Here is a 26,664-nt window from a genome sequence, read left to right on the forward strand (position 1 = left end):
TATGCTTTTATTTTTCTTTTCAACGGCATGAACCTCCATTGCAACATTCCAAGCCTGACCCAAGGTGTGGGCAAGGGGAAGGGGAAATCTCACCCTATGTGGACCCACTGGAGGAATGTGGACCCAGGTGCGAGAAATGATGAATGGGGTTATAATGAGTGGAAGGGGAGTAATATATATGGATGAGGGAGCGGGACCACGCAACCAAAATCGAGGTTTCCCATGTAATACCATCCTTAAAGCTGAAGGGTCAGTTGAAGAGTTCCCATGGAACTAGAATCCAAGGTTAACATCAAAAGGGGTCCAGAGGACAAGAGCACAAACCTAGCCCATTCTTTATGTCGAATACCCCCATTAATCCATGCCACAGATGCGTCCATGATAAGCAAACTCAATACACAATTACCAAAAGACAAGGCATACCTTTAGGTTCAAGAGGCCCACCTTCAAACATACGATCATGACAGATGGGTGGGGACCACATGGCTGGCACAAATGGCGGCGAAATGGCATAACGAGCTATTTGGTGGCTATAAGGGGTTGTCGTCTGAGGACCAGCTTGGAGAAATATTTTCTCCTAGGGATATGACCCACAAAATGGTGGGTAACAAAACCAAAAATGAAACAACACTTGGATGTACTCTTCTAGTCATTAGCATTGTTTGCTCAGTCTTAGTTTTTACAACCTGTCAAGCTGAATCCATCCCCCTGGATATAGTCCAATCCATAGTCCATTGTGCCCTGTAGGTATCATAACACATGTTTCATAGCCACTCAATGCTCCCTCTTGGGCTCCATCATAAACTAACTTAATGTGTTGACTGCAAAATAGATATTCGGTCTAGTGTTGACTAGATGTATCAACAAACTAATCAACTGACAATATAAATTGGGGTCCACCAATTCAAAATCTGAAGCATGCAACTTCTTCCAGTTGGTGATCATCGAAGCAACCATAGGCCTGCAGTCCTCCATACGAAATCTCCTCAGTATGTCTCCTACATACTTGCCTTTGCCCATGAGGATATGTCCATCCTCTTGCCAAACCTCCAACCCCAAAAAATAATGCATCAGTCCCAAATCAATCATGTCAAACTCTGAAGCAAGGTCCCTCTTACAGTGCTCTATGAGTCTCTCATCTTTTGTAATAAATAAATCATCCACATACATGACCAGAATGAGTGGATCCTCACCGAACATAATGAAATACAGGTTCAGATTTGCATCACTCTTTTAGAAACCCGTTTGCTGCAAGTAGGTAACAATCCTCTCGTACCATGCTTTCGGCACTTGCTTCAGTCTATAAAGGGCTTTCGTAAGCCTACACACATGAGACTCTCTCCCATGCACCTCAAAGCCCTCCTATATGGTCCCATTGAGAAAGGTGATCTTCACATCCATTTGGTGGATCCCTTAACCCATCTCAACTGTTATGGAGATCATTGCTCTAATCGAGGTATATCAAGCAACTGGTACCAAGGTCTCCTCATAGTCAACTTCCTCCACCAATGGGAACCTTGTGCCACAAATCGGGCTTTGAACTTCTCCACACTACCATCCGTAGTATGTTTGAACCTGTAAAACCTCCTAGAAGTCACCACGGACTTCCCCTCAGGTCTAGGCACTATCTCCCACACATCATTCGTCATGATGGAAGCAAACTCTTCCACCATGGCATCCCTCCATATCTATTGACTCGCAACCTCCTCGTACCTAGTTGGCTTAGTATCCACAACATCTGCCACGTAGCCACCCAACCTCTCCGATGGCCTGATCTCCCTTACTGACCACTTGGGTTTCCCCACTAACCCCTATGCTTCCTACAGCTTCTCACAAAGCCATCTTGACTTTCTCTTCCCTGAAGTAGCCTCCAAAATTGGTGTGGGAAAATCCTCCACTGGAGCTTGTCCTCTTGATGAGGATGCCCCACCCGTGGTCTACGGTGAACCTGTACTCTGGAAATTTGTGCCATTTGATCCTAAACTTTGTGATCCCGTCACCCCAGAAGTCGGTTATACTCCTAGCCCCTGTGAACTGTTGGAAGTACTGAGAGGGGGGTGAATCAATTTTTCTTTTCAATTGTTACTTTTACCAGTTAGATCACTTATATTTAGAACACAAAATGAACAATAAGAATAAATGTTTTTATTAATTTCTTCAATAAATCAAGTACAATATATGTAGGGCTCCAACCCTAGGTGAAGACACTGATCTTCAATCTCCTAGGCTCCAACCTGTATTTGCCAAGCACTGACTTGGACTTCCAAGGCTCCAACCTTGTCAATTTTGAGGCACCAACCTCAAGGGCTCCAACCCTATATCTGGTTCAGGCTCTGACTTGGTTTCTTGAGGACTCTGATCCTCTAGGGCTCCAACCCTATCTTATCCAAGGCACCAACCTTGAGTTAGGAGCACCAACTCCAAGGACACCAATCCTATATTTGCCAAGCACCAACTTGGACTTTCCAAGGCACCAACCCTAAGGGCCCCAACCTTATAGCTTCACTTTGTCAAGATATTTTTGGTTATCTTCACGGCTCCCAATGTTTTCTTCAACAAGCCCTATCAATCTTCAGCTACACCTTCACTTAGTCTCCACCTCACGTTATCAATGACAACCTTGTTCTTCACATGAAGGTGTCACCACTGCTCTTCATGTTACCCAAACAAAACTTCTTCAAGGTCACCTCATAATAGCTTCAATGCATCATGGTCTTCAATGATCTCCACAAATCTTCAATATGTTGCTTCACAAAGGTCTCCAACTCTGCCCTATTCTATTCTCAATAGAAGACTTCAACAAGCTCTATTTGTCCAATCCCAATAAATCAACACTTTGACCACGACAACTACGACAACTTCAACCACGGCAACTACGGCATCTTCGACCACATCAACTACGACGGCTTCGACCACGGCAACTACGACAGCTTCAACCACGGCAACTACGACAACTTCGACCACGGAAACTACGGTAGTTTCAAACACGACAACTTCGACCACGACAACTACAGCAGCTTCGTCCACGGAAACTACGGCAGCTTCGACCAAGATTTTATGCCCAAACAGAATTCTCCTTTTTTTTTGTCCTAAACAATAGTCTCCTTGTTCTCCTTAGCCTTCTATCTTCTCTTGTACTTCGTATCTCTCAATTCTTGCCTGAATTGTTGATCAAAATGAAGTGTTTAGATGTCTATTTATAATGATTTTGTTTATAACTGAAGGGGCATGTCTATTTGAAATGAGTCCGACTTGGATGACTGAGTGTAGGTCAGCTCATTGCTAGGAATAATTTCCTTAACTTAAAACTTCAATATCTCACAAACTATTGGGAGTTTTGGGGCAAATAAAGGCTCGTTAGAAAGAGGAAAAAATCCTCTTTAAGATGGTCTAGGATCCATTTTCAAAGGATGCCTCCAAGGTGTCCAATATTTTTTTCTTTGTGACTATCCTTAAATTTTATGCATAAAAATTTTGGGACAGCATGAGGAATGTTTGCGACAGCGTGGCTTCTTCATTCTTTGGCTTCTTCATTGTTATCAATGTCATCATAGGATCATAGAGTCATTATGTAGCATGACGCATGAACAATGTCATGATATACTAGTGCAGTCATAGTGCAGCGTCATTAGGATAACTCCAAAATAATCTTCCAACCATCAAATGATCTCCAACTATGTTATCAAGACCACATCAAGTGCCATCATCAATTGTGGTCATTCATCAAGAATATGACATCATCAAATGTAGTCCTCCATATATCATCAAGGGCTTCTAAATACTTGGCACTTGGCACTTCTGAAAACTTCTTCATTAGTGACTTGAAATATTAATTGATGATATTCTTATGAAACAAGAGTTGTGACATCATCATTTGGAACCAAGCATCTCAACAATATTTTCCATCTCAACTAGTGCCATATTGACATTAATGACAACCTAGATTAACAATCTTCCCCTTTGTCATTGATGGCAATATTCTTGCCCTTTCAACATTCTCTCCCCCTTTGACATCAATGGCAAACGGGGTGCCCAAGTACTCCCCCTGTCAAGCTACTTCTTTTCTTTACGAATAGTAGTTCTTCATAGGTATGTTACTCCCCCTATCAGGGTGCTCTTCTTTCTGGCAACGTGATCCATGATAGATGTGCTTAAATTCCTTCATGTGATGAACCAACTCCCCCTCATGAAAGATTACCTGCTAATGATCAAGTGGAAGAGATCTTCAATAATAATCCATTGGATGAATAAGGATTATATTCTTCAAGGAGTGTTCCTGAGAGATGATCTATCAAAGAATGATTGTCCATATAGCTCATCAAGGATTTCATAAGATTCATTCATGGATGGCTTCTGTAAGAATGCCTAATCATCATAAGCTCCCCTTAACTGTATGCATGGTCTTCCTTTTGGTAGAGTTTCCCGATCAAATGCTTAGATTGTCGAAGATCAGGTCAACAACATGTGTTGTTGGCTAGAGAGTTAAAGAGATTTTCAGATTGTATTTGCTTCGTCCTCCATACTCGTGTAAATTTCTTTTCTGGCATAGTTCTATCTTGAGTAGGTGCCCAAGTCAAGTTACAATTACGTGCCATATGTCCAATGTTATGACACTTGAAGCACTCTATGTTGTTCATGAATAAGAATTCATGACTTCTTGCAAAATTGCTTCTTGGATATTGATGGGGAACATTATAATTATCTTTGTGATATGCCCTGCAGTCTTTTGCCATGTGCCCAAAGTTTGTACAAGAATAGCAATAACCAAGAAATATACTTTGGTACCTGGGAGAAGAAGGTTTCCTTGATGTACTTCTAAAGTCTTTTTGCCTTGGGATCCTTTGATGATAACCATTTCTTCTTGCATCCTTTACACCATCTGCATTTCTTCTTGGAGGAAGGTTTCTTCCATAGTTGTATTGACTCTTCAACTTGCCTTTGCTGGAACTGGGAGCATCAACATTTCTTCCAGGCTTCCTCGCATCCTTGTTGTTTGAAGCATTAGGGTTTGCATCATTCTTGCTTGAGGATTCACCTACATAGCCAAGACCTGATTTATCGAGGGGAGACCTTTGATGACTTAGGATGTCATCTAGGGTTTGAGAACTTTTCAAGTTCTTATTCAGCAAGTCAACTTCCTTTTAAAAAAGACAATTTCTTCTTTCATTTTCTTGTATCCTTCATCCTTCTTTGATAGAATTATCTCCATTTCTTCCTTCATCTTGGTTGCTTCACATGATTGGGCCTTAAGCGAAGTGATTTCTGATTGTAACTTGGTGATGTCATCATCTTTTTCTTCTAGTTGGCATATCATGGTGTTTCTCTCCTTTTCTGCTTGATCAACTTGTCCTTCTATGAATGTCAAAGCTTCCGTCACCTTCTCAGCTCCTTGTGCTTATTTCCTTGCTTCTAGTTGAGATCTAAGGGAGGAGACCTCTTCCTTGTATTGAAGAATCTTTGCTTCAAGTTTGTTCAAGCTTTTGTGCCTTTGTTCAAGGTGGCTTGACAAGGTATCTTCCCGTTTCTTTGCCTTATCCAATTGGATTTTCATGGATATGACTTCTTCATGATGCTTTCTCTTGTTTTGGTGAAATTCTTCCTTAATCTTGGCGAGCTCCTCATCTCTTTCTTGTACTTGAAACTTGACAAGGTCAACTTCCTTCCTTGTCTTGTCCTGGTCACCAACTTGCGCTTTCTTCTTAAGTTTCTCATTTTCCTTTTTCAAATTGTTAATCTCTTCCATGGCAGCCATAAGTTTAGTGAGGAGATCTTCAAAATATGTTTTATTCTCTTCATCTTCTAGGTCTTCTTTAGCATTGATGATATCACTCTTATCTTCACCTTCCTTGATGGGCTCTGGATTTCCTTCTTGTTTTCCATCATTTTCTTGACTAGAGATCATTGTCAATGCTCCTTTTGAGTGAAGATCATGAATTTTATCCCATATGCTTTTTGCTGATGAACATTTTTCAAAATTGGCCTTCATAGTATCAAGTAGCCCATTCAATATTGCTTTCATTGCTCTTGTATTATGTTCCTTGGATTCTCCATCCATCATGCTATCAACAATCACCGATTTCCAAACTTCAATGCCTTGAGTCTTTAAGAAATTCCTCATTCTTTCCTCCCATATATCAAAGTTTCCATTGAACAATGGAGCCTTCATAAATTGATTGACTTCAATTTCGGTGGTTGAGGGAGACACATCTTTAGGAGGATTGGAGACTTTCTTCCTTGGCTTCGCCATTTGTGTTCTAATGATCAACCTTCAAGCTATTAGGTTTTGAGTGAAGGTATTGGTTCTGATACCAATTGTTGGAAACACTGAGAGGGGGGTGAATCAATATTTCTTTTCAATTGTTACTTTTACTAGTTAGATCACTTATATTTAGAACACAAAATGAACAATAAGAATAAATGCTTTTATTAATTTCTTCAATAAATCAAGTACAATATATGTAGGGCTCCAACCCTAGGTGAAGGCACCAATCCTCAATCTTCTAGGCTCCAACCTGTATTTGCCAAGCACCGACATGGACTTCCAAGGCTCCAACCTTATCAATTTTGAGGCACCAACCTCAAGGGCTCCAACCCTATATCTGGTTCAACTTTCTTGAGGACTCTGATCCTCTAGGGCTCCAACCCTATCTTATCCAAGGCACCAACCTTGACTTTAGGAGCACCAACTCCAAGGACACCAATCCTATATTTGCCAAGCACCAACTTGGACTTTCCAAGGCACCAACCCCAAGGGCTCCAACCCTATAGCTTCACTTTGTCTAGGTATGTTTGGTTATACTTCACGACTCTGAATGTTTTCTTCAACAAGCCCTATCAATCTTCAGCTATGCCTTCACTTAGTCCCCACTTCACATTATCAATGACAACCTTGTTTTTCACATGAAGGTTTCACCACTGCTCTTCATGTTACCCAAACAAAACTTCTTCAAGGTCACCTCATAATAGCTTCAATGCATCATGGTCTTCAATGATCTCCACAAATCTTCAATATGCTGCTTCACAAAGTTCTCCAACTCTGCCCTATTCTATTCTCAAGAGAAGACTTCAACAAGCTCTATTTGTCTAATCCCAATAAATCAACACTTCAACCACGACAACTACGGTAGCTTCGACCACGACAACTACAACAACTTCGACCACGGCAACTATGATAGCTTCGACCACGACAATTACGACAGCTTCAGCCACGGAAACTACGACAACTTCAACCACGACAACTACGACAGCTTCGACCACGGCAACTATGATAGCTTCGACCAAGATTTTATGCCCAAACAGAATTATCCTTTTTTTTCGTCCTAAACAATAGTCTCCTTGTTCTCCTCAGCCTTTTGTCTTCTCTTGTACTTCGTATCTCTGAATTCTTGCCTGAATCGCTGATCAAAATGAAGTGTTTAGACATCCGTTTATAGTAATTTCGTTTGTTTGAAGTGAGGCCGACTTGTATGACCGAGTGTAGGTCGGCTCACTGCTAGGAATAATTTCCTTAACTTAAAAATTCAATATCTCACAAACTATTGGGAGTTTTGGGGCAAATAAAGGCTCATTAGAAAGAGGAAAAAATCCTCTTTAAGATGGTCTAGGATCCATTTTCAAAGGATGCCTCCAAGGTGTCCAAAATAATTTTTCTTTGTAACTGTCCTTAAATTTTATGCATAAAATTTTTTGGACAACATGAGGAATGTTTGGGACAACGTGGCTTCTTCATTGTTATTAGTGTCATCATACGATCATAGAGTCATTGTGTAGGAGTGCAACATGTAGCACGATGCATGAACAATGTCATGATATACTAGTGCAGTCATAGTGCAGCATCATTAGGATAACTCCAAAATAATCTTCCAACCATCAAATGATCTCTAACCATGTTATCAAGACCTCATCAAGTGCCATCATCAATTGTGGTCATTCATCAAGAATATGACATCATCAAATGTAGTCCTCCATATGTCATCAAGGGCTTCTAAATACTTGGCACTTGGCACTTGGCACTTCTTAAGACTTCTTCATTAGTGACTTGAACTATTAATTGATGACATTCTTATGAAACAAGAGTTATGACATCATCATTTGGAACAAGGCATCTCAACAATATTTTCCATCTCGGCTAGTGCCATTCATTTGGAACAAGGCATCTCAACAATATTTTCCATCTCGGCTAGTGCCATTCATTTGGAACAAGGCATCTCAACAATATTTTCCATCTCGGCTAGTGCCATATTGACATCAATGACAACCTAGATTAACATGAACCACCTGTAGATCCTGAAACCTGTGGTGGGCTCTCCTATTGAGGTGCTTGTTTCTCTACTTGATCAACCTCTCGAGAGCTCCTTAAGGCCCTCTCCTCCTCAAACATCACATTCTGCCTCAAGACAACTTTCCTCATGACAAGAATATATATCTAATAGGCCTTGCTGGTCTTGCTATAACCCACAAGAATGCCCTTCTCTGTGGTGGGTTCCAACTTTCCCCTCTTCTCCTCAGGGATATGTGAATAAGTAAGGCACCCAAAAATCGTTATGTGCCCAAACTCAGGATTCTTCTCAGAAAAAACCTCCTCATGAGTCTTACTCCCCAACACTTTGTGGGATTCCTGTTTTGCAAATACATTGCAATGTTACAAGCTTTAGCCCATAGAAAGAAAGGTAGCCTTTGATCATACAACATAACTCTTGTTGCCCCCACTACAGCCTTGTTCTTCCTATCTGCTATCCCATTTTGTTGGGGTATATGGCTCTATGAGCTCTCTCTTGATGCCTACTCTCACACAGAAGTCCTTCATCCCATTGGAGGTATACTCGTGCCCATTGTTTGTCTTCAAGACCTTGATCTTCTTTCCTTTCTAGTTCTCCACAAGAGCCTTAAACTCTTGGAACCTCTTGAAGACCCAATCCTTGGTCTTCATAAAGAAAATCCAAGTCTTCTTGGAGTAGTGATCTATGAAAGTCATATAGTACTCAAATCCACCCAATGATACGGAAGACATAGGGTCACACGCATCAAAGTGAATCAAATCAAGTATGCCTGCTACCCTATTGTCACTAATCCAGAAAAGAGTCTTGGTGTACTTTCCCAAAGCACATCCCCTACACACGTCATGATGCTTAGTGTTGAACTCTAGTAAGATAGTAACCTTCTCCCTCAGCGTCCTAAAATTTAAATACTCCATGGTGCAAGTTGGCCATCCTCCCATGCCATAACTTGCATAACTCACTATTGTTGGTTTGCGCCACTAAGGCTCTAGTAGGCTGAAACATGAACCTTTAAATTCTCCCCTGACAAACTCCAATAACTCTAGCAGAAGTGATATTGGATCCCTTGGGATATATGAGCACATGTCCATGTCAGAACACCACCACATACCCCTTGTCTCCAAGATTGGAAACTGATATCATGTTCTTCTTCAGCCCTGGAACTTATAGGACATCCGTCACTTTCAAAGGAGGTAATGACTCCCTCTGAAAGGATACAGTCCCCACACCTGCTACTTTGACCTTGGAGTTATCTCCAAGCACCACTTCCTGATCTACATCATCCTTTGTAAGACTTGTAAAGTGCTCTCTAACTCCAGTCATATGGTAGGAACTTGGAAGCTCCACTCTCTACAAACCATACATTAGAGGATGTAACACTAGTGGTTATACTCGCAACTAATGCAAACTTTGTGTCAAACTTGGTGGAAAACTCATCCACCTTGGCTGATGCGGCAACACCCTTCTTCTTTCCCTTCTTCTTGGGACACTGAAAGGCATAGTGATGCATCTTCTGACAAGCAAAGCATTTCACTTGGCTCATGTCTTTCTCTTGCGCATTCTGCTTACCCTTTTGCTGCTTGGCCCTACCAGAAGACCCCTTGGCCTTCTTCTTTCCCTTAGCTGCGAGGGAAACATTCCCCTCCTCATTTCCCCACCACGCTGGCTGCCACTCTTGGCACTCCTCTTGGACAAAATCATCCCACATCTAGCTCCAACCAGGAAAATGCTCTCTGGAAACAATGCCATCTATGAATCCATCCCACTTCTTGGGAAAACCATCCAATGTCGTCCTGACCAATTGGTCCTCAAGGATAATCTTTCCCACTGCAACCAACTCATCTCTCACCTATGTGATCTTGGTAAGGTATGAGGCCACTATGTCAGTTTTGGTCATCTTGGTGTTTCTTAGTTTCTCACACAAGAGCATCTTCCTATTCTTATTGGTGTTGTCATAAAATTTTATTAGGGAATCCCACATTTCATAAGCGTATTTCTTCCCTGATACATTAGGTATAATGTGGTCTTTGATTGCATTTAGAAGGATCATCTTAGCCTTCACATTCCAATTGTTGAAGTCTGCCAACTGAACTAGATTTGTGGGAGGTTGTACTGCACTCTCTACAATATCCCCCACCCCAACTTCCTCATAGGTATAATGTGGTCTTTGATTGCATTTAGAAGGATCATCTTAGCCTTCACATTCCAATTGTTGAAGTCTGCCAACTGAACTAGATTTGTGGGAGGTTGTACTGCACTCTCTACAATATCCCCCACCTCAACTTCCTCAAGCAGTAAGACTATTCTTTTCTTCCATGAGCCAAAATTTTCAGCTCCACTCAACCTATCCTTCACCCTCAAACCAGTGTCCCTTTCACGAACACTGCTTCTCAATCACTGAAAAAGAACAAACAACCTCCCTCTCAACCATCAATCTCTGGTATTTAACGTTGTTTATGCTTGTTGGTCACTGTATTATCAGCTGAGGTTCACTGGTGCTTTGATACCATGTAGAAAATTTTAGGTTGATGTAGCCCACCCCAGTTTCGGTTTGCTTTGCAGATCATTGTTTAATGCCCAAACCCATTGTTAAATGTTGACATAAACATGAATATAAAATTTGAACTGAAACACTAAAGAGCTACCTCTACTTCACCTTCACTTTTCAGCTGATAAGGAAATTTAGAGAAGCGCACACATAAAATTTGAGACACTTATTTTGGTCAAACACATACCCTGGAAAAACCCACAAGGGGAAAAACAGTTTGAAGAAGAATTTATTTGCTTATCTCAGAGAAATTTGTACCCAGCAATAAATGCACTTCAAGTACTTATCTCTCCCTTGAAGTTTGTGCTCAGTCCTCCTAGAAACTTGTGCCACAGTTCTGGAAAATTGTGCATTGTTCAGCAATCTCTACCCTCAATTTCTATGCCACTGTCAGACAGCTCCAGCTCTAGAAATTCAATCCACAATCAGCCCTTTCAGCTCCTCAAACTGTGAGCCACAGGATTGACAAATCTCCTCGAAAAACTTCTTGTAGCAGACCTGCAATAAATGTTGTCTGCCTCGAAATTTATGTCCTCAGTCGGCACTTTAACTCAAAATGCATGACTCGGACCCTTGAAACTTGAGCCTGAACTAACCTTGATTTCTATGCTGAAAATACACTTCATCTCCTTGATTTTTGGGTCTGTCTGTCTGCCTTCACTGCCTGGAAACTTGCGCTGGAACTCAGCCTTTATCTCGGGTGTGTGCTTCTCTCCAATCCTTGAAACTCAGCCCTCTCCTTGATGTTTGATTTCTCTCCTTAAGCAATGCTATCTCAGCCTCCTTGTTCTCTTCTTCCGCTCCACTTCTCCAACAAATGCACATTAATAATGAGCCCACTCTTTGCCTTTTCTCCTCCTTTTAAGTCTCATAATGATGAGAGAACCATATCGCTAGCATCAATGGCTGAGATTAGATCTCAACTATCCTTGATCAAGGGTGGAGATATAGACGCTCCTCCTTTATTAATGAGCCTCCCTAGTCACTTTATTAAGTTGTTGTATCTTGTACCTTTTTCCACATAAAGTCACTTTAAAAACATAAAGTGACTTTAATAATATAAAGTACTATGTACCTTTTGTACCTTATAAAGTGAGTAAACTTCACATGACTTTAAATGAGTTCCATGTAGGTTGTTGTCTCTGGAACGACGAATCGCTGCTAAGTTCGCCACTTGCTTATGCGCTCTCGGCCTCCCACTGAGGGCCCTTCTCCTCCCTCTCCCCTTTCTTCCTTTCGGTTGGCCAGACAACCCTGATGGTTGTGCCAACCCAAGTGGGTTCTCTGGATGCAAACATTGCAACATTCAAATCCATGGTGGTTGCAGCCCCAAAGTTTCAGAAATAAGGTTTGTCGTGCTTTGTAAAAAAGGCGGATGAAATCCCTAAAATTGAAATTTGTGCACCTTAAGCTCGCTCCCGGGCTTTACAACTTGCAAACCGGGGACTTATTGCCCAGTTCATGGGCCTTTGGTCGTCTTTGCAAATGATTCGAACCTAGATTGAGAAAAACTAGAAGCCTCTCATCAAAGGTGAGGTTATATCGCTGTTCTGTGGTAAGGGCCTCTATAACTTCTACTTTGAGATTAGATTGGACAGAAACTTAGTGTTCAGAAGTGGCCCATACTTCATGGGAGCTCAAGGGTTGTATTTTGATCGGTGGGGTCCAAGCTTTAACCCAGAATGTGGCATTGCCTCTTCAGTTCTAGTCTGGGCGAAATTTCCCTACCTCCCTCTTCGTTGTTGGAACGATGCAACCTCTAGATTGATAGGGAACTTCGTAGGAAAATACATACACTGTTCTGAACCAAAGGATGGTCTATTCTCCTATGCAAGGATTTGTGTGGAAGTTGACCTAGAAAAAGGTCTCCCAGCTGCAGTAAATCTCTATATGGATAACTGGACTCATGTGCAGGAAGTGGACTATGACCAACTTCCATTCAAATGTAAACTTTGTCATGAATATGGGCACTTTGCCAAAAGCTGCCCAAAGCAACAGGACATATCAAAAAATCAACAAGGAGAAGCAAATGAGCAATGGAAGCAAGTAAAAAGGAAAAAGGGGAACTCAAATCAGAATAAGGGGCCAGTAACAAATTCAAAGAACACCCCCAAGAATGCGGGTCCAAGCCAGAGTGCACCCACCCCTCCTTTGGGCTTCCCCATTCTGGATGGTGGTGATGACAAAGAAGAAAACAAGTTCGTAGTTTTGGGTTCAGTTTATGAGGGTGTAAGCTCTCCCCCATTCCCACCCCCACACAAAAAATAACCTTGGCCTCAATGCCCCTGAGGCTGCCATTTTCTCCTCGACTTCGAAAAAGAAAAAAGAAATTAATTCAAGTCCATAAACATCCAGCAGCACAAAAGACACCACAGATGAAGAGTAGGAAGATGAAGGATTCACATCCTCCAAGGAAGCATCGGGAACAACAATACCAACAATCTCAGCAGACGAGAAATCCTAAGGCACAAGACTCAAGAGTCAAGGATATGGACAGAAAGGTCAGAAGATTGGGAAGGAAATCAAACAAAGAAATAAGGTGGGAAAAAGTGGAAAAAGACAAAGATTTGGGATTCCAACACACTATACCTTGGCAATTAGCTGGCTTTGGGAACAAAGGAGGAAAAAACGGAAGTATAGCGAACCCTGTGCAAGGGGTGACAACCTCAGAGTAAATAATGAATATCATCTCCTGGAATTGTAGGGGACTAGGATTTGGGAAAAGAATATCGGAAGTGAAATCACTAATGCAAAAGGAAAGACCAATAGTCACTCTCCTCTAGGAGATGAAGTTGGGTGAGTCAGAACTCTACTCACTCCACTTCAAAATTTGGGGTCGCAGCTAAATTATTACAGAAACCTCGAGAGGTGCTTCGGGAGGCCTCTGTACGATGTGGAATCCAATAAAATTGCAACTGGTAAGCTCTATAAAAACCACCCACTAGATTGCAACTACATTTAAAATTTTAGAGATGCAACAGAACTTTATTGTGATCAATGTATATATGCTTGTTCATTTTAGAGAGAAACATGATTGCTAGACATCCTTGACAGAATTAAAAAGTACAGATTATGGATGCAACTATATAGTGGGAAGGGATTTTAATACCTCAATGGGTAAAAAGGAGAAAAGGGGAGGCTCAATTGTAAGGGATGCCTTTCAGGAGAATATGGAGGACCTAATTCTCAACCTCAACCTATTTGATGTCAAGCCCACAAAATTTCTCTATACTTGGAATAATAAACGTACAAGACTGGCCCATATTGCAGCTAGGCTTGATCATTTTCTAGCCTCTGATAGCCTCCTTATCTTAAATATTTGCCTAAAATCCTTCATCCTTCTGTGGTGTGGCTCGAACCATCGCCCTATTATCCTCCTTTTCTCCCTATCCCTCAACCTTGGGCCTATCCCCTTCTGGTTCTCCCCTTTATGGTTGGACTCTCCTGTGTTCTCAGAGTTGGTCTCCCTCTCTTGGTCAGAGTGGGTTGAGGGAAGCCCAATTACCATCTGGGAAACAAAAATCAAAAGGTTAAAAGATGATATTAAGCAGTGGCTAAAAGAAAACAAATTAGAAAGGCAATATGTCATAAAGGACATGGAGGGAAATTTAGCCTCATTGCAGGTGAAAATTGAGACTACCCAGGTGAACCTTTCGAACTTCCAAAAAGAAGCTGAAACCTTCAAGGCTCTTCATGCCCATCTCAGAGGAGAAGAAAGAGTACTAGAGACTAAAATCTAAAAACAATTGGCTCTTGGTTGGGGATAGAAACACAAAGTTCTTCCATAAGCAAGCAAAGTTCAAGGAAATAAAAAAACAACATATCTCAGATCCATCATGGGGGGCAGACCCTAACGAATTTTGAGGACATAAACAAAGTCGCAGTGGATCACTTCAAGAGCCTTTATCAAGTGGACCCATTGAGAGATCCTAAGAGAGGATTTCTTCCTAGGGAGTACCCCAATGTTGGTTTCAGCAGAGATGAACAATGCATTGGCCTCCTCTTCCTCGCCTGATGAGATTAAGTCAATTGTTTTCTCCTTTTCCCCTGACAAGGCCCCAGGTCTAGATGGATTCTCGCCCAGCTTTTATCAAAATTTCTTGGAGGTGATAAGAATAGACTTGTGTCGTATGGTTGGATACTTCTTCAAGAGATTTATTATGGGAGGAGGAATTAACACCTCATTCTTAGCTTTAATCCCTAAAGAGTCAAACCCCTCTTCCTTCTCTAGATTTTTCCCTATCTCCCTCTACAATGTCTCGTATAAGATCATCTCGAAGTTGCTTGCCTCGGCTCAAATCTCTCCTGCCACTTTTGATCTCGGCCAACCAAGGGGGGCTTTGTTCCAAGAAGACAAATTTTTGATAATATAATAATTATTTAAGAGGGTATAGATTTGAGCTGGCGAAGAGGTGATCAAGGAATGATAATAAAATTGGATATGGCAAATGCTTTTGATAGAGTTAGACATAGTTTCTTGTTGAAAGTACTGAAAAAGATGGGATTTGATGAAACCTTCATAAGGTGGATTGGCGTTTGCATCTCTTCGCCTTGGATAACACCTTTGGTCAATGGTAGGGTAGTTGGATTTTTTAAAGCCTCTAAGGGGTTGCGCCAAGGTTGTCCTCTCTCACCCTTTCTCTACATAATTATGGAAGACACACTGAGTAGAAGATTAGAGAAAGATCGAGACTCTCACCTCCTTCCTGGCATCAGATATAAAGAGGGAACCAAAAGTATTAACCATGGTCAGTTTGCAGATGACACCATTTTTCTTGGAGGTTCCTCTGTTGTGATCACCAAGCGCTTCAAAGGGAATCTAGATCGATTCCTTAGAGCCTTAGGATGAGCCATAGATGACAACAAATGCCATATGTACACTTAGAATATCTCTTCTCAGAAAGAAAAAAAATAGAAGAAATTTTGGGATTCAAAACAGTGAGGGATTGGAAAGATTTCAACTACTTAGGAGTCCATATCTTTCTAAGAAGAGCAACATCCTATGCTTGATAAAAAGCCCTTGACAAAATCAAAACCAAAATCGTGAATTGGGGAGGAATATGGCTTAATAATGCAGAGAGGGCTATTGTTGTGAAATCAGTGCTATCGGTTATCCCCCTGTATCAATTCTCTGCCCTTTGGGCTCCTAATTATGTTCTGCATCAGCTTGGGATTTATATTAGAAAATTCCTTTGGGAGGGAGGAAAGACAGAAGCAAACAAATTTCACTTGGTAAATTGGAAAATTATCAAAGTGCCAAAACAACACGGAGTACTTGGCACTTACCCCTTAATTCAACTTCCTTTCCTTCCGCAAAAAATCTAATGGAAAGTTCTTGAAAATTAAAAGCTATTGTACCCAAGGATTGTAGCCATTGGACTCCTAGTATAACATCAACACCTACCATTGGAATGGAAAGCATTGGGCTAGTCAATACATATTCTCCCATGGATAGCTTGATATTATGGCACTTTCCAGAGCAATTTATTGTTCTTCCATTTGCAACCATCACTTGACACTCTGGTGCTAGATATAGGAATCAATTCAATTCTTTTGCTACCTTACAATGAATAAAATTGTGGGTACTTCTTGAATCAATCAACACTATTACCTTTTTCTTCTTGATTTGTCTTTCTATCTTGATGGTTTAAGGAGTGGTAATTTCAGCCAATGCATTACAAGATATGATCGGATTCATTTCTTCTTTATCTAGGCTTTGTTCCTGGAGTATATCCTCTTCTTTTGACCTTTCTTGCTCATTTTCTTCTTCCTCTTTACAATCTATGTAGAATAATTTCTTCTTAGCACACTTATGACCTTTAGTGTATTTGCTATCACAACTGTAAGAAAGCCCTTTTGCTCTTTTTTCTTCCAATTGTTGTGGTGTCAACCTTATAGGTTGTGGAAGACTAGGGGCAACAACACTTCCATCTTTATAGTTGTGAGTGGTATGCTTCCTGGTTGCCATAATTTTGCTTTCCATTTTTCTTGCTAACTTGAATCCCTTCTCTAATGAATCAGGTTCCCAAAGACGAACATCATGTTGGATATTATCCTTTAAGTCCCTATGAACACATCAATCCTATGCTCCTTTGGAATATTTTTTACCCTTGTGTTCAATTTTTGGAACTCCTCAATGTGCTCCATTATTGAACCCTTTTGTTTGAGACTTATCAATTGGCTAAAAAAAAGTGTTGCTTTTTGTATCCTCATAATGTGCTGTCAATTCTTGTGTAAAAACTGCCCTAGTGATAATTTGTTTACGAGAGCAAAGCCATTGATACCATACAAACTGATTTGGTTCCAAATATAAAGTTGTTATACGTACCTTTTGTGTGTTTTGCACATTATTGAGATCAAAAAATTGCTCCATCTGTAATATCCATGTTGCAGGATCCTTGCCATCAAACATTAGAGTCTATGAAATCATGATTAACATTTCTTTTGTTTGCATCATGAGTTTCTTTTACTACCCTTTCACCATTAGTAAGTATTTCTTGTAGAAAATTTGTCAAATCTGTCTACAAATCTGTCTACAAATCTATCTTCAAATCGTCGATCTTAGCTTCCACGCCCTTTATCTTTGATTCCACGCCATTTATCTTAGCTTCTATTAGTGTTTGTGAAAATGAAATTTGTTGCACTTGGTCTTGTAATTTTGATATATCATGTAGCATTTCTTTCTCTTCTTCATGAGTCATGCTAGAGCTTTCAGGTTGCTTACTAGGTGTTTGCATTTTCTTTCTTCAGGGCATCAGTTACCGATAATAATGCTCTACTATGCCCTTTGAATTCCTTCAAAATAATTTTTCAAACCAAGCTTAAGAAAAAATTTTAAAAAATCTACACACCTTTTTTCACTTTGTAGGAACTCGATATTGCCTATGATGTATCTCTGTAATTTTCAGATCATCCAGTTCTAAAATTGCGACCTGAACTAGCCCTGTATGCCCTCTTTCCAATGCCACCAGTCTGATCCCAATTGGATTCTCCAAGGAAGAGTTATGCCAAATCTCCCACAATGACCTGATTATAGACTAGTTCAGTAGAGCGAACTTGTACGATGTGCCACATGTCCTTGTTTCGACCTTTGGCTTTGAAAAATATATACAAGAAACTACAGTCATTCCTCTTTCTGCACCTTCTTACGAAATTTCAATCCGATGTCCAAAGAGAAAGTTATGACGATTTTCCTCAGGTCACCTGTTTGGAATGTAATTCAAAAGTGTGCAAAAAGACAAACTTCCTCAGATCATATCTCCGCAAATATAGCGCGAAAGGCTCTGAAATTTGGACCTGAGGTTCAGTGCGATTTTGTCTCAAATGGGTTTTTTTTTCGCTTCTGAAATGTCACAGAAAAAAGTTATAGATAAAATGTCACGATGACCTATTTGGGGCAGCGAAACCCTAGAATCCAAAGCTCTGATACCAAATGTTACGAAGCCAACTCAAAAAGATAGAAAAGATAGATCAACACCTTAGAATTCAACCTCTTCGAGGGGACAACCTCCTTTACATTACACAAATGAATGATTCTTTGATGATTCAAATGACAAAACCTCCTTTCTATATATAGGAGTCTAAGGAGTTACAATATAACCCAACCGACCTAACAATAATAATATAAAGGCACAAAAATAACAATAGAGGGATTCTATGGGGCACAGTGATAACAATATGAGGACAATAGGGGCACAACAATATTAATAAGGGATATAATTACAATAGTAATGGGGTAATCACTAGTATTATAGGGACTTAATAGAAGATTTTGTCCTCTCATTTTCTCAACCTTTAATATTATCAAGGGCGTCCCATCAAGTAGATGGATTACACATCGAAATGAGGCTTTTTGATGGAATTAAATCTTTGCACATACTTTATGGATAAAACATTTCTAACATTTCTAACATTTCTTAAGCAATGGATGCGTTATGTACCTATATTATATAATATAATATATAATTTTTATTAGTTACACACGAAGGATCCTGACATTCCATTATTACTGACCTCTTCAACATTATATAAAGGTATCAAATTGTTGAAATCATACAAAGACGTTATCAATTTATCAATGGCTTAAATGAATATATTAATGTATGTTTTGTGCAAATATATTTTCTTATATAAGTTCATAACAAAGACTAATTCCTTATAATAAACTATTTGATTAATTTGACGTAGCATAAGAGCTCAATATCTCCATCATTATTCCACTACTTTTTTCAACTAATCACCATCGTTTACTATCCAATTCGTATCTAAATCTACAAAATGTAAAAACCAGTCGATGCCCCTTGATGATGCACAAGTACTGTGGAAACTAGTAAATGTCCCTTGGTGATGAATAAGTACATTGAAAAGTAGAAAATACCCCTTGGTAGTGCACAGATATATGTTGATAATATGTGTAATATTAAATTTGTATGTTGTGTTTAAAAATACAATTATGGTTATAGTATATAATCACACTCATTTCCTTTCTTAATAAATATTTATGGAATCCAATTGATCATCATTATGTGTTTTCCATTATTTTTGTCTTATAATATAACACTCGTCTCTTTCACATCCCCACACAAAATATTTCCACTTCCATTATCATTGATCCAACCCACCTAATATAAAATCCAAAACATTTGTAATTGAATTAACAACATTTCTAAATTTTATAAACTTACTCAAATCCTCTTTGAATAAAGTGTGCCACATGTAAACATGTAATTATTGTATGGTTGTTGTTGTGTAGATTTTCCCATTATACCAAAATGTAAGAGAAAGACCCATTTCATTAAATTTAGACTCCATATGGAGAATCTATATTTAAATCAAGTTCCAAAAGTATAATTATTGAAAAGTGTGATTATAAGTATTGTCATTATCAATTTTTAATGGTATTATTATTAACTTTCAATAGTGTGATTTATCATTTTCCAAACTTATATTATCATGTTTTATAATGTATAATCATTAAGTTTCATAAGTTTAACATGTGTTTTTAAGTATTTACACAAATCCTTCATGTTTTATAATGTATAATCATTAAGTTTCATAAGTTTAACATGTGTTTTTAAGTATTTACACAAATCCTTACATAAGGATGAAATATATTTGTTAGAGTATTTTGATTAAAAAGGAAATCGCCGAAACAAATTTAATGAATCCATGAAATATTGTATTTTCCATTGATATTGAAAATAGATGACAAAATGTTCGTTATATATCATAATATTTCAAATAATGTGCATTACACACACACATCCTAGGTCAGGAGAGAAAATCTCATTATATTTGTTCACGTGTTAGCAAGAAAATCTTATTCATCGGCATTTACATTCTCCACCTATTTTTTATGTATTTTAATTGTCATGTGCCCCTTTTAATCTATTTTACTGTATCTTCCTTTTTCATTTGTTCATAGTTTCATGCCTATATGATATCATCCACAAGAATGATGTCATATTTATCCCTTCCAATTATCCACTCTTTCTCTTTTTAAACCCAATGTGCATATCATTCATTTAAATTGTACCTTGTATCTCTCAATATCATCCATTTTTTCATGCAATGAGCATATTATTTTTTATGTACCAAAAACTTAAAATAGCATACTAAGTGTGAGAATGGAGCACAACTCCAAAATAGAAAATGGAGATGAATTACATGGTAACTTCTTAAAGAATAAGAGAACATCCTCCGAGTACCCCCAATACATTCATAGATCAAAAACACATGTTCATCCAATAATGACTCTATTGATACCTATATAAATATTCTCACCCATTGCATATGCAAGCCCCTTATTAGGCCATCCGTATTACATATACATTTACCCCAATAAATGTCCCCTTTGGGGTCATATCATAGTATCATATATTAGAAATATTTGTTCTCAAAGCCTTCTAATTAATGGTTTTACATGTGATGAAACCAAGTAAAGTCTTGTAGAAGCTTTTTGATACTCTGAACATCGTTAAAAACGTCTTGATTATGGTCACACGAGATTTTTGACTTCTTTATATTTCTTTTTCAGTTAATCCCCTGACTCGTCTACTAGTATAATTTGGCTAATTTATGGCTACATGGCTAAGAACATTTGTCATGACATTTGCTATAAGCTAAATACTAGAGAATTTGACTAATTTTGATATATATATATATATATATATATATATATATATTCTATGACTATGGGTATATAAATTATTAGTATCTATTACTTATATGTAATTCAATTCTAAGTATTTATAGTCTTCCAATAAGACAAGAATTCTAATTATAGAACCATAGTTTTTCCATTGAAACTAGGTTTCACATTACCAAAAAGAAGTGATCTCTCAAGTACTACCTTGGTTTGAGAGGGATTTTCTTTGGGTAGAGATTATATTATCATCTCGACTCAAACAAACGATCATGTGACAAAGTAGTGCTACAGTATTTATAATTACTATGCTCACCTTTATGTACAATAGGAGATGACAACAGCTAAATAACAGGAAGTGTACTACTTGTTGGAATTTTAGAGATATGGACTTTCATATTCAATTTCTTTATCTATGCTTATGTATTGTACGATATTCATAATATATATGGTCATTAATTTGACTTAATTTGTTTGGAAATTTATATGAAAAAGGATAAAGACCTTCTCCAACATTAGGATTTGTCTAAAGAACTTATAGATGGACTTTTATTTATGAATTCTTGGGTAGATGATGATTTTCCTAAACTTAGCCTTTGGGAGCCTACTCATTCTATTTCTTTTCTCAAGGAAACATACTCTTGGTTCCATTTTCTAGCAAAGTGTTTTGTGCAAATTCAAGTAGTATAGAGGAAATGCTACCAAGACCAAGCACCATTCTTTCATGAGAGGTTTCATTTGTAATGGAATTGCAAAAAGGAGGTGGGGCTAGTGGCAACAAACTTGAGGCAAAAAAAAGTTTAGACCACTAGAGGCCATATGAAATCCACCAAGTTGGACATAAGCTTGTCATTAGTTAAGTAGATAACGGTTAGGAGGGTTCAAAGAGAATACAATACAAATAGAAATCTAGACTAGGCCATGTATTAAAGCCTTGAAACCACTAATGAGTGTATATGAGAAATCTTTGTGTCAAGAATCAAGGATACAACAAAAACTCGATGCTTTTGATTTAGGTCAAACTAGAGGGTTTAAAAAAAATAGATTAAGCCAATATAAATATACTGAATATTTTTGCTTCAGACAACTTGAATAGTTAATAGGTCAGGAAAAAAGACATCATAATTTGACCCATTTAGGCCCTTAAACATAAATATTCCCACCTTCAAATCAAAGAGAATACACTAGGAATAATTGTATTTATATATTAAGATGAATTCATTTCTAGATTCCTTGAAAAGCACTCTTCTTTGACAAATTATCCACCTTTGAGTTTTTTCTCTAGATGCGTGTAAAATAAATTACCTAGAAGTTATGTATGGACTTTACTTGATTTCCTAGAATTTTTAAATGAATATTTAAAAAGATTTTTTTTCCCTTTATCCATTTAATTACTAATTTTGAATCTTTATAAACCTATACATGATTTACATTTTTTCAATTGCAAATTTTAATATCAGCCTCAACACCATCAATTCTACGAAGTTTTTAGAGCTCTTTCCTAGGGTTTTCTTCATATTAATTGTATAAGGTTTACAGAAGTATAAGATCCATCCAATATTAGTGTTATCTTGTGACAATTAACTTGAACCATCAGGAAACCTGAATCTTACTCCATATTGATTACTGATTCTAACATTTGTCTCTTTGGCTTTTTATTCACCAACATTTTATAAATAATAGTTATTGCTCAATTTGAAAATCCACTTGAGAGGGAATCCCATTGTCTTCAAAAAGCTTTAATTTTTTAGTTAACTATAGTATATAATTAGTCAATAAAGGAATAACTCACCATTCCTTCAACTCCTTTCCCCACCAGACTTTTAAACATTATTCAATAGGTCCACCACCTAGAAATCCTTCGTATCAATAAATTGGTCAATTCCCATCCATAATAACTTGAGCACATTGTATGAGTAAATGAGTCGTAGTTTCTTCATCTTCTTTACATATAATTCAAATACTAGGTCCTTGTCTAGCTCTTCTTTTCATGATTTCTTGGGTTAACACCTTAATCGTTATAACTATCCATATAAGTAGACTTTTTTTAAGACCTTAACCTCCATAGTTTTTCCTACAACAAAAATTTGTGTTTTTGGTTCTAGTAGAATTTAACTTGTTCCAGTTTTCTTGAATAATATCCTAGTGTTTGATTTTTCAACCAAATAATTGAGTCATCTTATTGATTTTGACATAATTTTTAAGCAAATTGCCAAAATACCCATTCCATATCATTACATTTTCCTCTTATAATGCTTAAATCCCTATCTTTTTCCACTCTTGATGACATATATATGTATTCCCTTGATCTACTACTAGATAAAGTGTATAAATATGTTTTCCCTAAACTAACTCTTTCAACTTGTCAAGTAGGTTGGACTCATTCTTATATCCAACCTAAGGAACCACTCTTATCCTTGTTTTCTCCCTAGGCCAAATATATATATATATATATATATATATAGAGAGAGAGAGAGAGAGAGAGAGAGAGAGGTGTTATTTTTATTGATCATTAAAAAAAAAATCCATACCTAATGTTTATATCCAATCAAAAAATAACTTTCAGATTTTGTAATGACCCACAAAGAGTATCCATCATGGATATTTCCTTTTTATTGTTATATTTTCCCTTACTACTAAATCATAAATGTTATTGATATAGTTATAATGAGAGCATTTACATCACCAATAGGATGAAATCCTATTCAATATATGGGTCACAAAATTCATCAAAAAGAAGATCGAAAAATGAAAATAACATTGAAATGTTTGGTCCACATCATGTTCATAAACTAATCAATAAGATCCAAACAACTTGGAGAAGATAAATCATTTTTCAAATGATAAAATCTAATATAAATTACATATTGAGCCTCCTAAAGAAGGAGCCTTCACCAAAAATTAGGAAGCATATACTTTTCCTTTTTACCTATAAAAGATAAGTACCCACATTGCTCACTTCCACTGGGATACTTATTTATCCCACTAGAAACCCTTGACAAAGTTGATATATTCGTAAGAGTATTAATAGTAGAGAAGCTCCCGTGAATTCTAACAAATCTAGAAGAGAAGTCATTGATTCCTCTAGGGAAGCCAAGCAATTTGGTTTTTTTTTTTCACGGAGTAGATAAACGCGAATGGTCCCACATTAAACATGCTATGCTCTCCTCGATGGAAAATAATAGTAGGTATTCATTTAAATCTTCCATATGGGAATAAGAAAAGGATTTAATTGAAGAAGCACTACTTTAATAACTACATTCTCTCACACTTCTACCCCAAGTGGTTCTTAGCTCAAACAACTACCTTTGAAAATAATAGATACCCCATCTAACCCCAATATCTCTCCACCATGTATGCTTGAAATGCTATTTGACCAATCTAATAAAGAGAGCATATTTCGTATGATTTGTGATAAATCTCCGAGTCAATATATCTTTATAAAATCTAACCCAAGAATTAGAAAATCCACTAATGCACTCCTTTACCATTGTCGAGACTGATAACTCACCACCTTCTCATTGAGAAAACCACAAAGTAGGGCTACTTATTCCTTTATACCTTGATCTAAAGAGACATATCACCTTCAATTTACATCAATTGATCACACTAAACCTAAAGGAACTAAAGAATCCTTTAAATCACCATTAACATTGAACATGAATGTATGCTTCTCATAACTTGTCATAACTATAAATACAAAGAGAGGCTCACATCTCTAGATAATTTTTCTTCTTTGTCACTTAAATAAATTTGCTATTTTGGGGAATATTTGAAGAATATACTTTGTCTTTTGTAAAATTCACAATGGAATGACAATTTTCATAATCATCTCTCAAAACCAACCCATCTCATAGCTTTGTATGGTTATTTTGTTTAGGATTCTCTCATTTATATCCATCATAATCAAAATATGATGAATGACTTCCAACTAGATAGTTTCTTGAGTTGCATACTAGAAATTTCCAAGGGAATCTTCAACGTGTTTGAAATTTTTAGGATTCTACAAATGAAGAGGCATTCCAAAGCAGTGTTTTACGACTCCGACTCCGACTCCGACTCGGCCGAGGATCGACTCCGACTCCGACTCCGACTCGGCCGAGGATCGACTCCGACTCCGACTCCGACTCGGTAATGACTCGGCCGGCTCGATTTCAATGACTCGGTCGTTGTAAAAAATACATTAAATATTTATTTTTTTATTAAAAAACATAATTTTAAATATTTTAAACATAATTTTAAAGATTTTTGTTCATGTTTCCAAACACACAGTGGGTGAAGACAGTTTTGGAATTTATTGAAGGTGCTTGGCCCTTTCTTCTAGACCACATATGTATTATGAAGTATCTGTGGCTCCATTGAAGCTACCTGGAACTATAATCTTGAGCAGTCACATAAAATGCTTGAATCTCCATGTTCATTGCACATGCTAAGTATGAGTTCTGTTGAGGTTATGACAATGTTTGCATTAACAGTTTTGTTGGTGACTCTTCATCCTACAGCAGCATGTAAAAGTTACACAATTAACCAGTCCTATTTTTTGCAGCATTAAGGTGATTGAAGAAGTCTTGGTAACAGTATGGTGGTGGAGCACATACATGTGCATTGATCTTTGGATCCTTGATCAGAATTTCTGAAAGGGTTTGTATTGTTGATATGAGTATTTTCATAAACATTATTGTCCATACCGTGATAGGCAGAAGATGCAGCCTTCTCTTCTGTAACTTTTGATTCATCACATGTGAAGGTTTAGGTCTAAATATTGACTCTACCGTAGTCACTATCTAGTATCAATACCCTGGTTTCACAGTCACTAGTACTACAACTCTACAGGAGTAAGTTCTGAGTACAGTGACAATGACACTATCAATAGTATGGTAGTATATAATAAAGTTGACATGATATAGATGCATTGCATGGATGTATGACTGGATGTTCATGTTGACATTACCTTTAGACAATACCATTGATCTACATGACATCACAATGCCCTTGGTATGTGACAGCATTAGTCACCCTATTGAAATTTGACACCAGTGACTTCTATATTGTGAGACAGTGACCTATTAGTATTGACAACGAGACAACCTTTACTTTGATATGTGACTATGACCGTGAAACTTTGGCAACAGTAATAACACTATACACCTTCAGCAAATCTTCACCTTCAGTAATAACACTTATATTGTGATTTGGGGAGTGACTCGGCCAGCTACCCGGCCGGGTTGACCGAGTCACATATGACTCAGCCGAGTCATTGGATGACTCGGCCGAGTCATATGTGACTCGGTCAACCGAACCGGGTAGCTGGCCGAGTCACTCCCCAGGCCTTTGACTCGGTTCGACTCGGCCGAGTCGGAGTCGATTCGGCCGTTTTGTAAAACAATGTTCCAAAGAGGTGAACCCACAAATATTGCAATTCCCGGCCGAGTCATATGTGACTCGGTCAACCGAACCGGGTAGCTGGCCGAGTCACTCCCCAGGCCTTTGACTCGGTTCGACTCGGCCGAGTCGGAGTCGATTCGGCCGTTTTGTAAAACAATGTTCCAAAGAGGTGAACCCACAAATATTGCAATTCCCTCCTAGTTGTGGAGGAGTTAAAATGTTTTCTACAAGACCCAATATGAACATGCACCATAGACCCCCTAAATTGAACTTGATCTCTCTCACTAGGGTCTTCAAAAAGAAAATAAGAG

The sequence above is a fragment of the Pinus tabuliformis genome, chromosome 7 (genome assembly GCF_031772625.1).
Source record: "Pinus tabuliformis cultivar Carrire ecotype Pingquan chromosome 7, CPIR1, whole genome shotgun sequence".
In the NCBI taxonomy this organism is placed as follows: Eukaryota; Viridiplantae; Streptophyta; class Pinopsida; order Pinales; family Pinaceae; genus Pinus; species Pinus tabuliformis.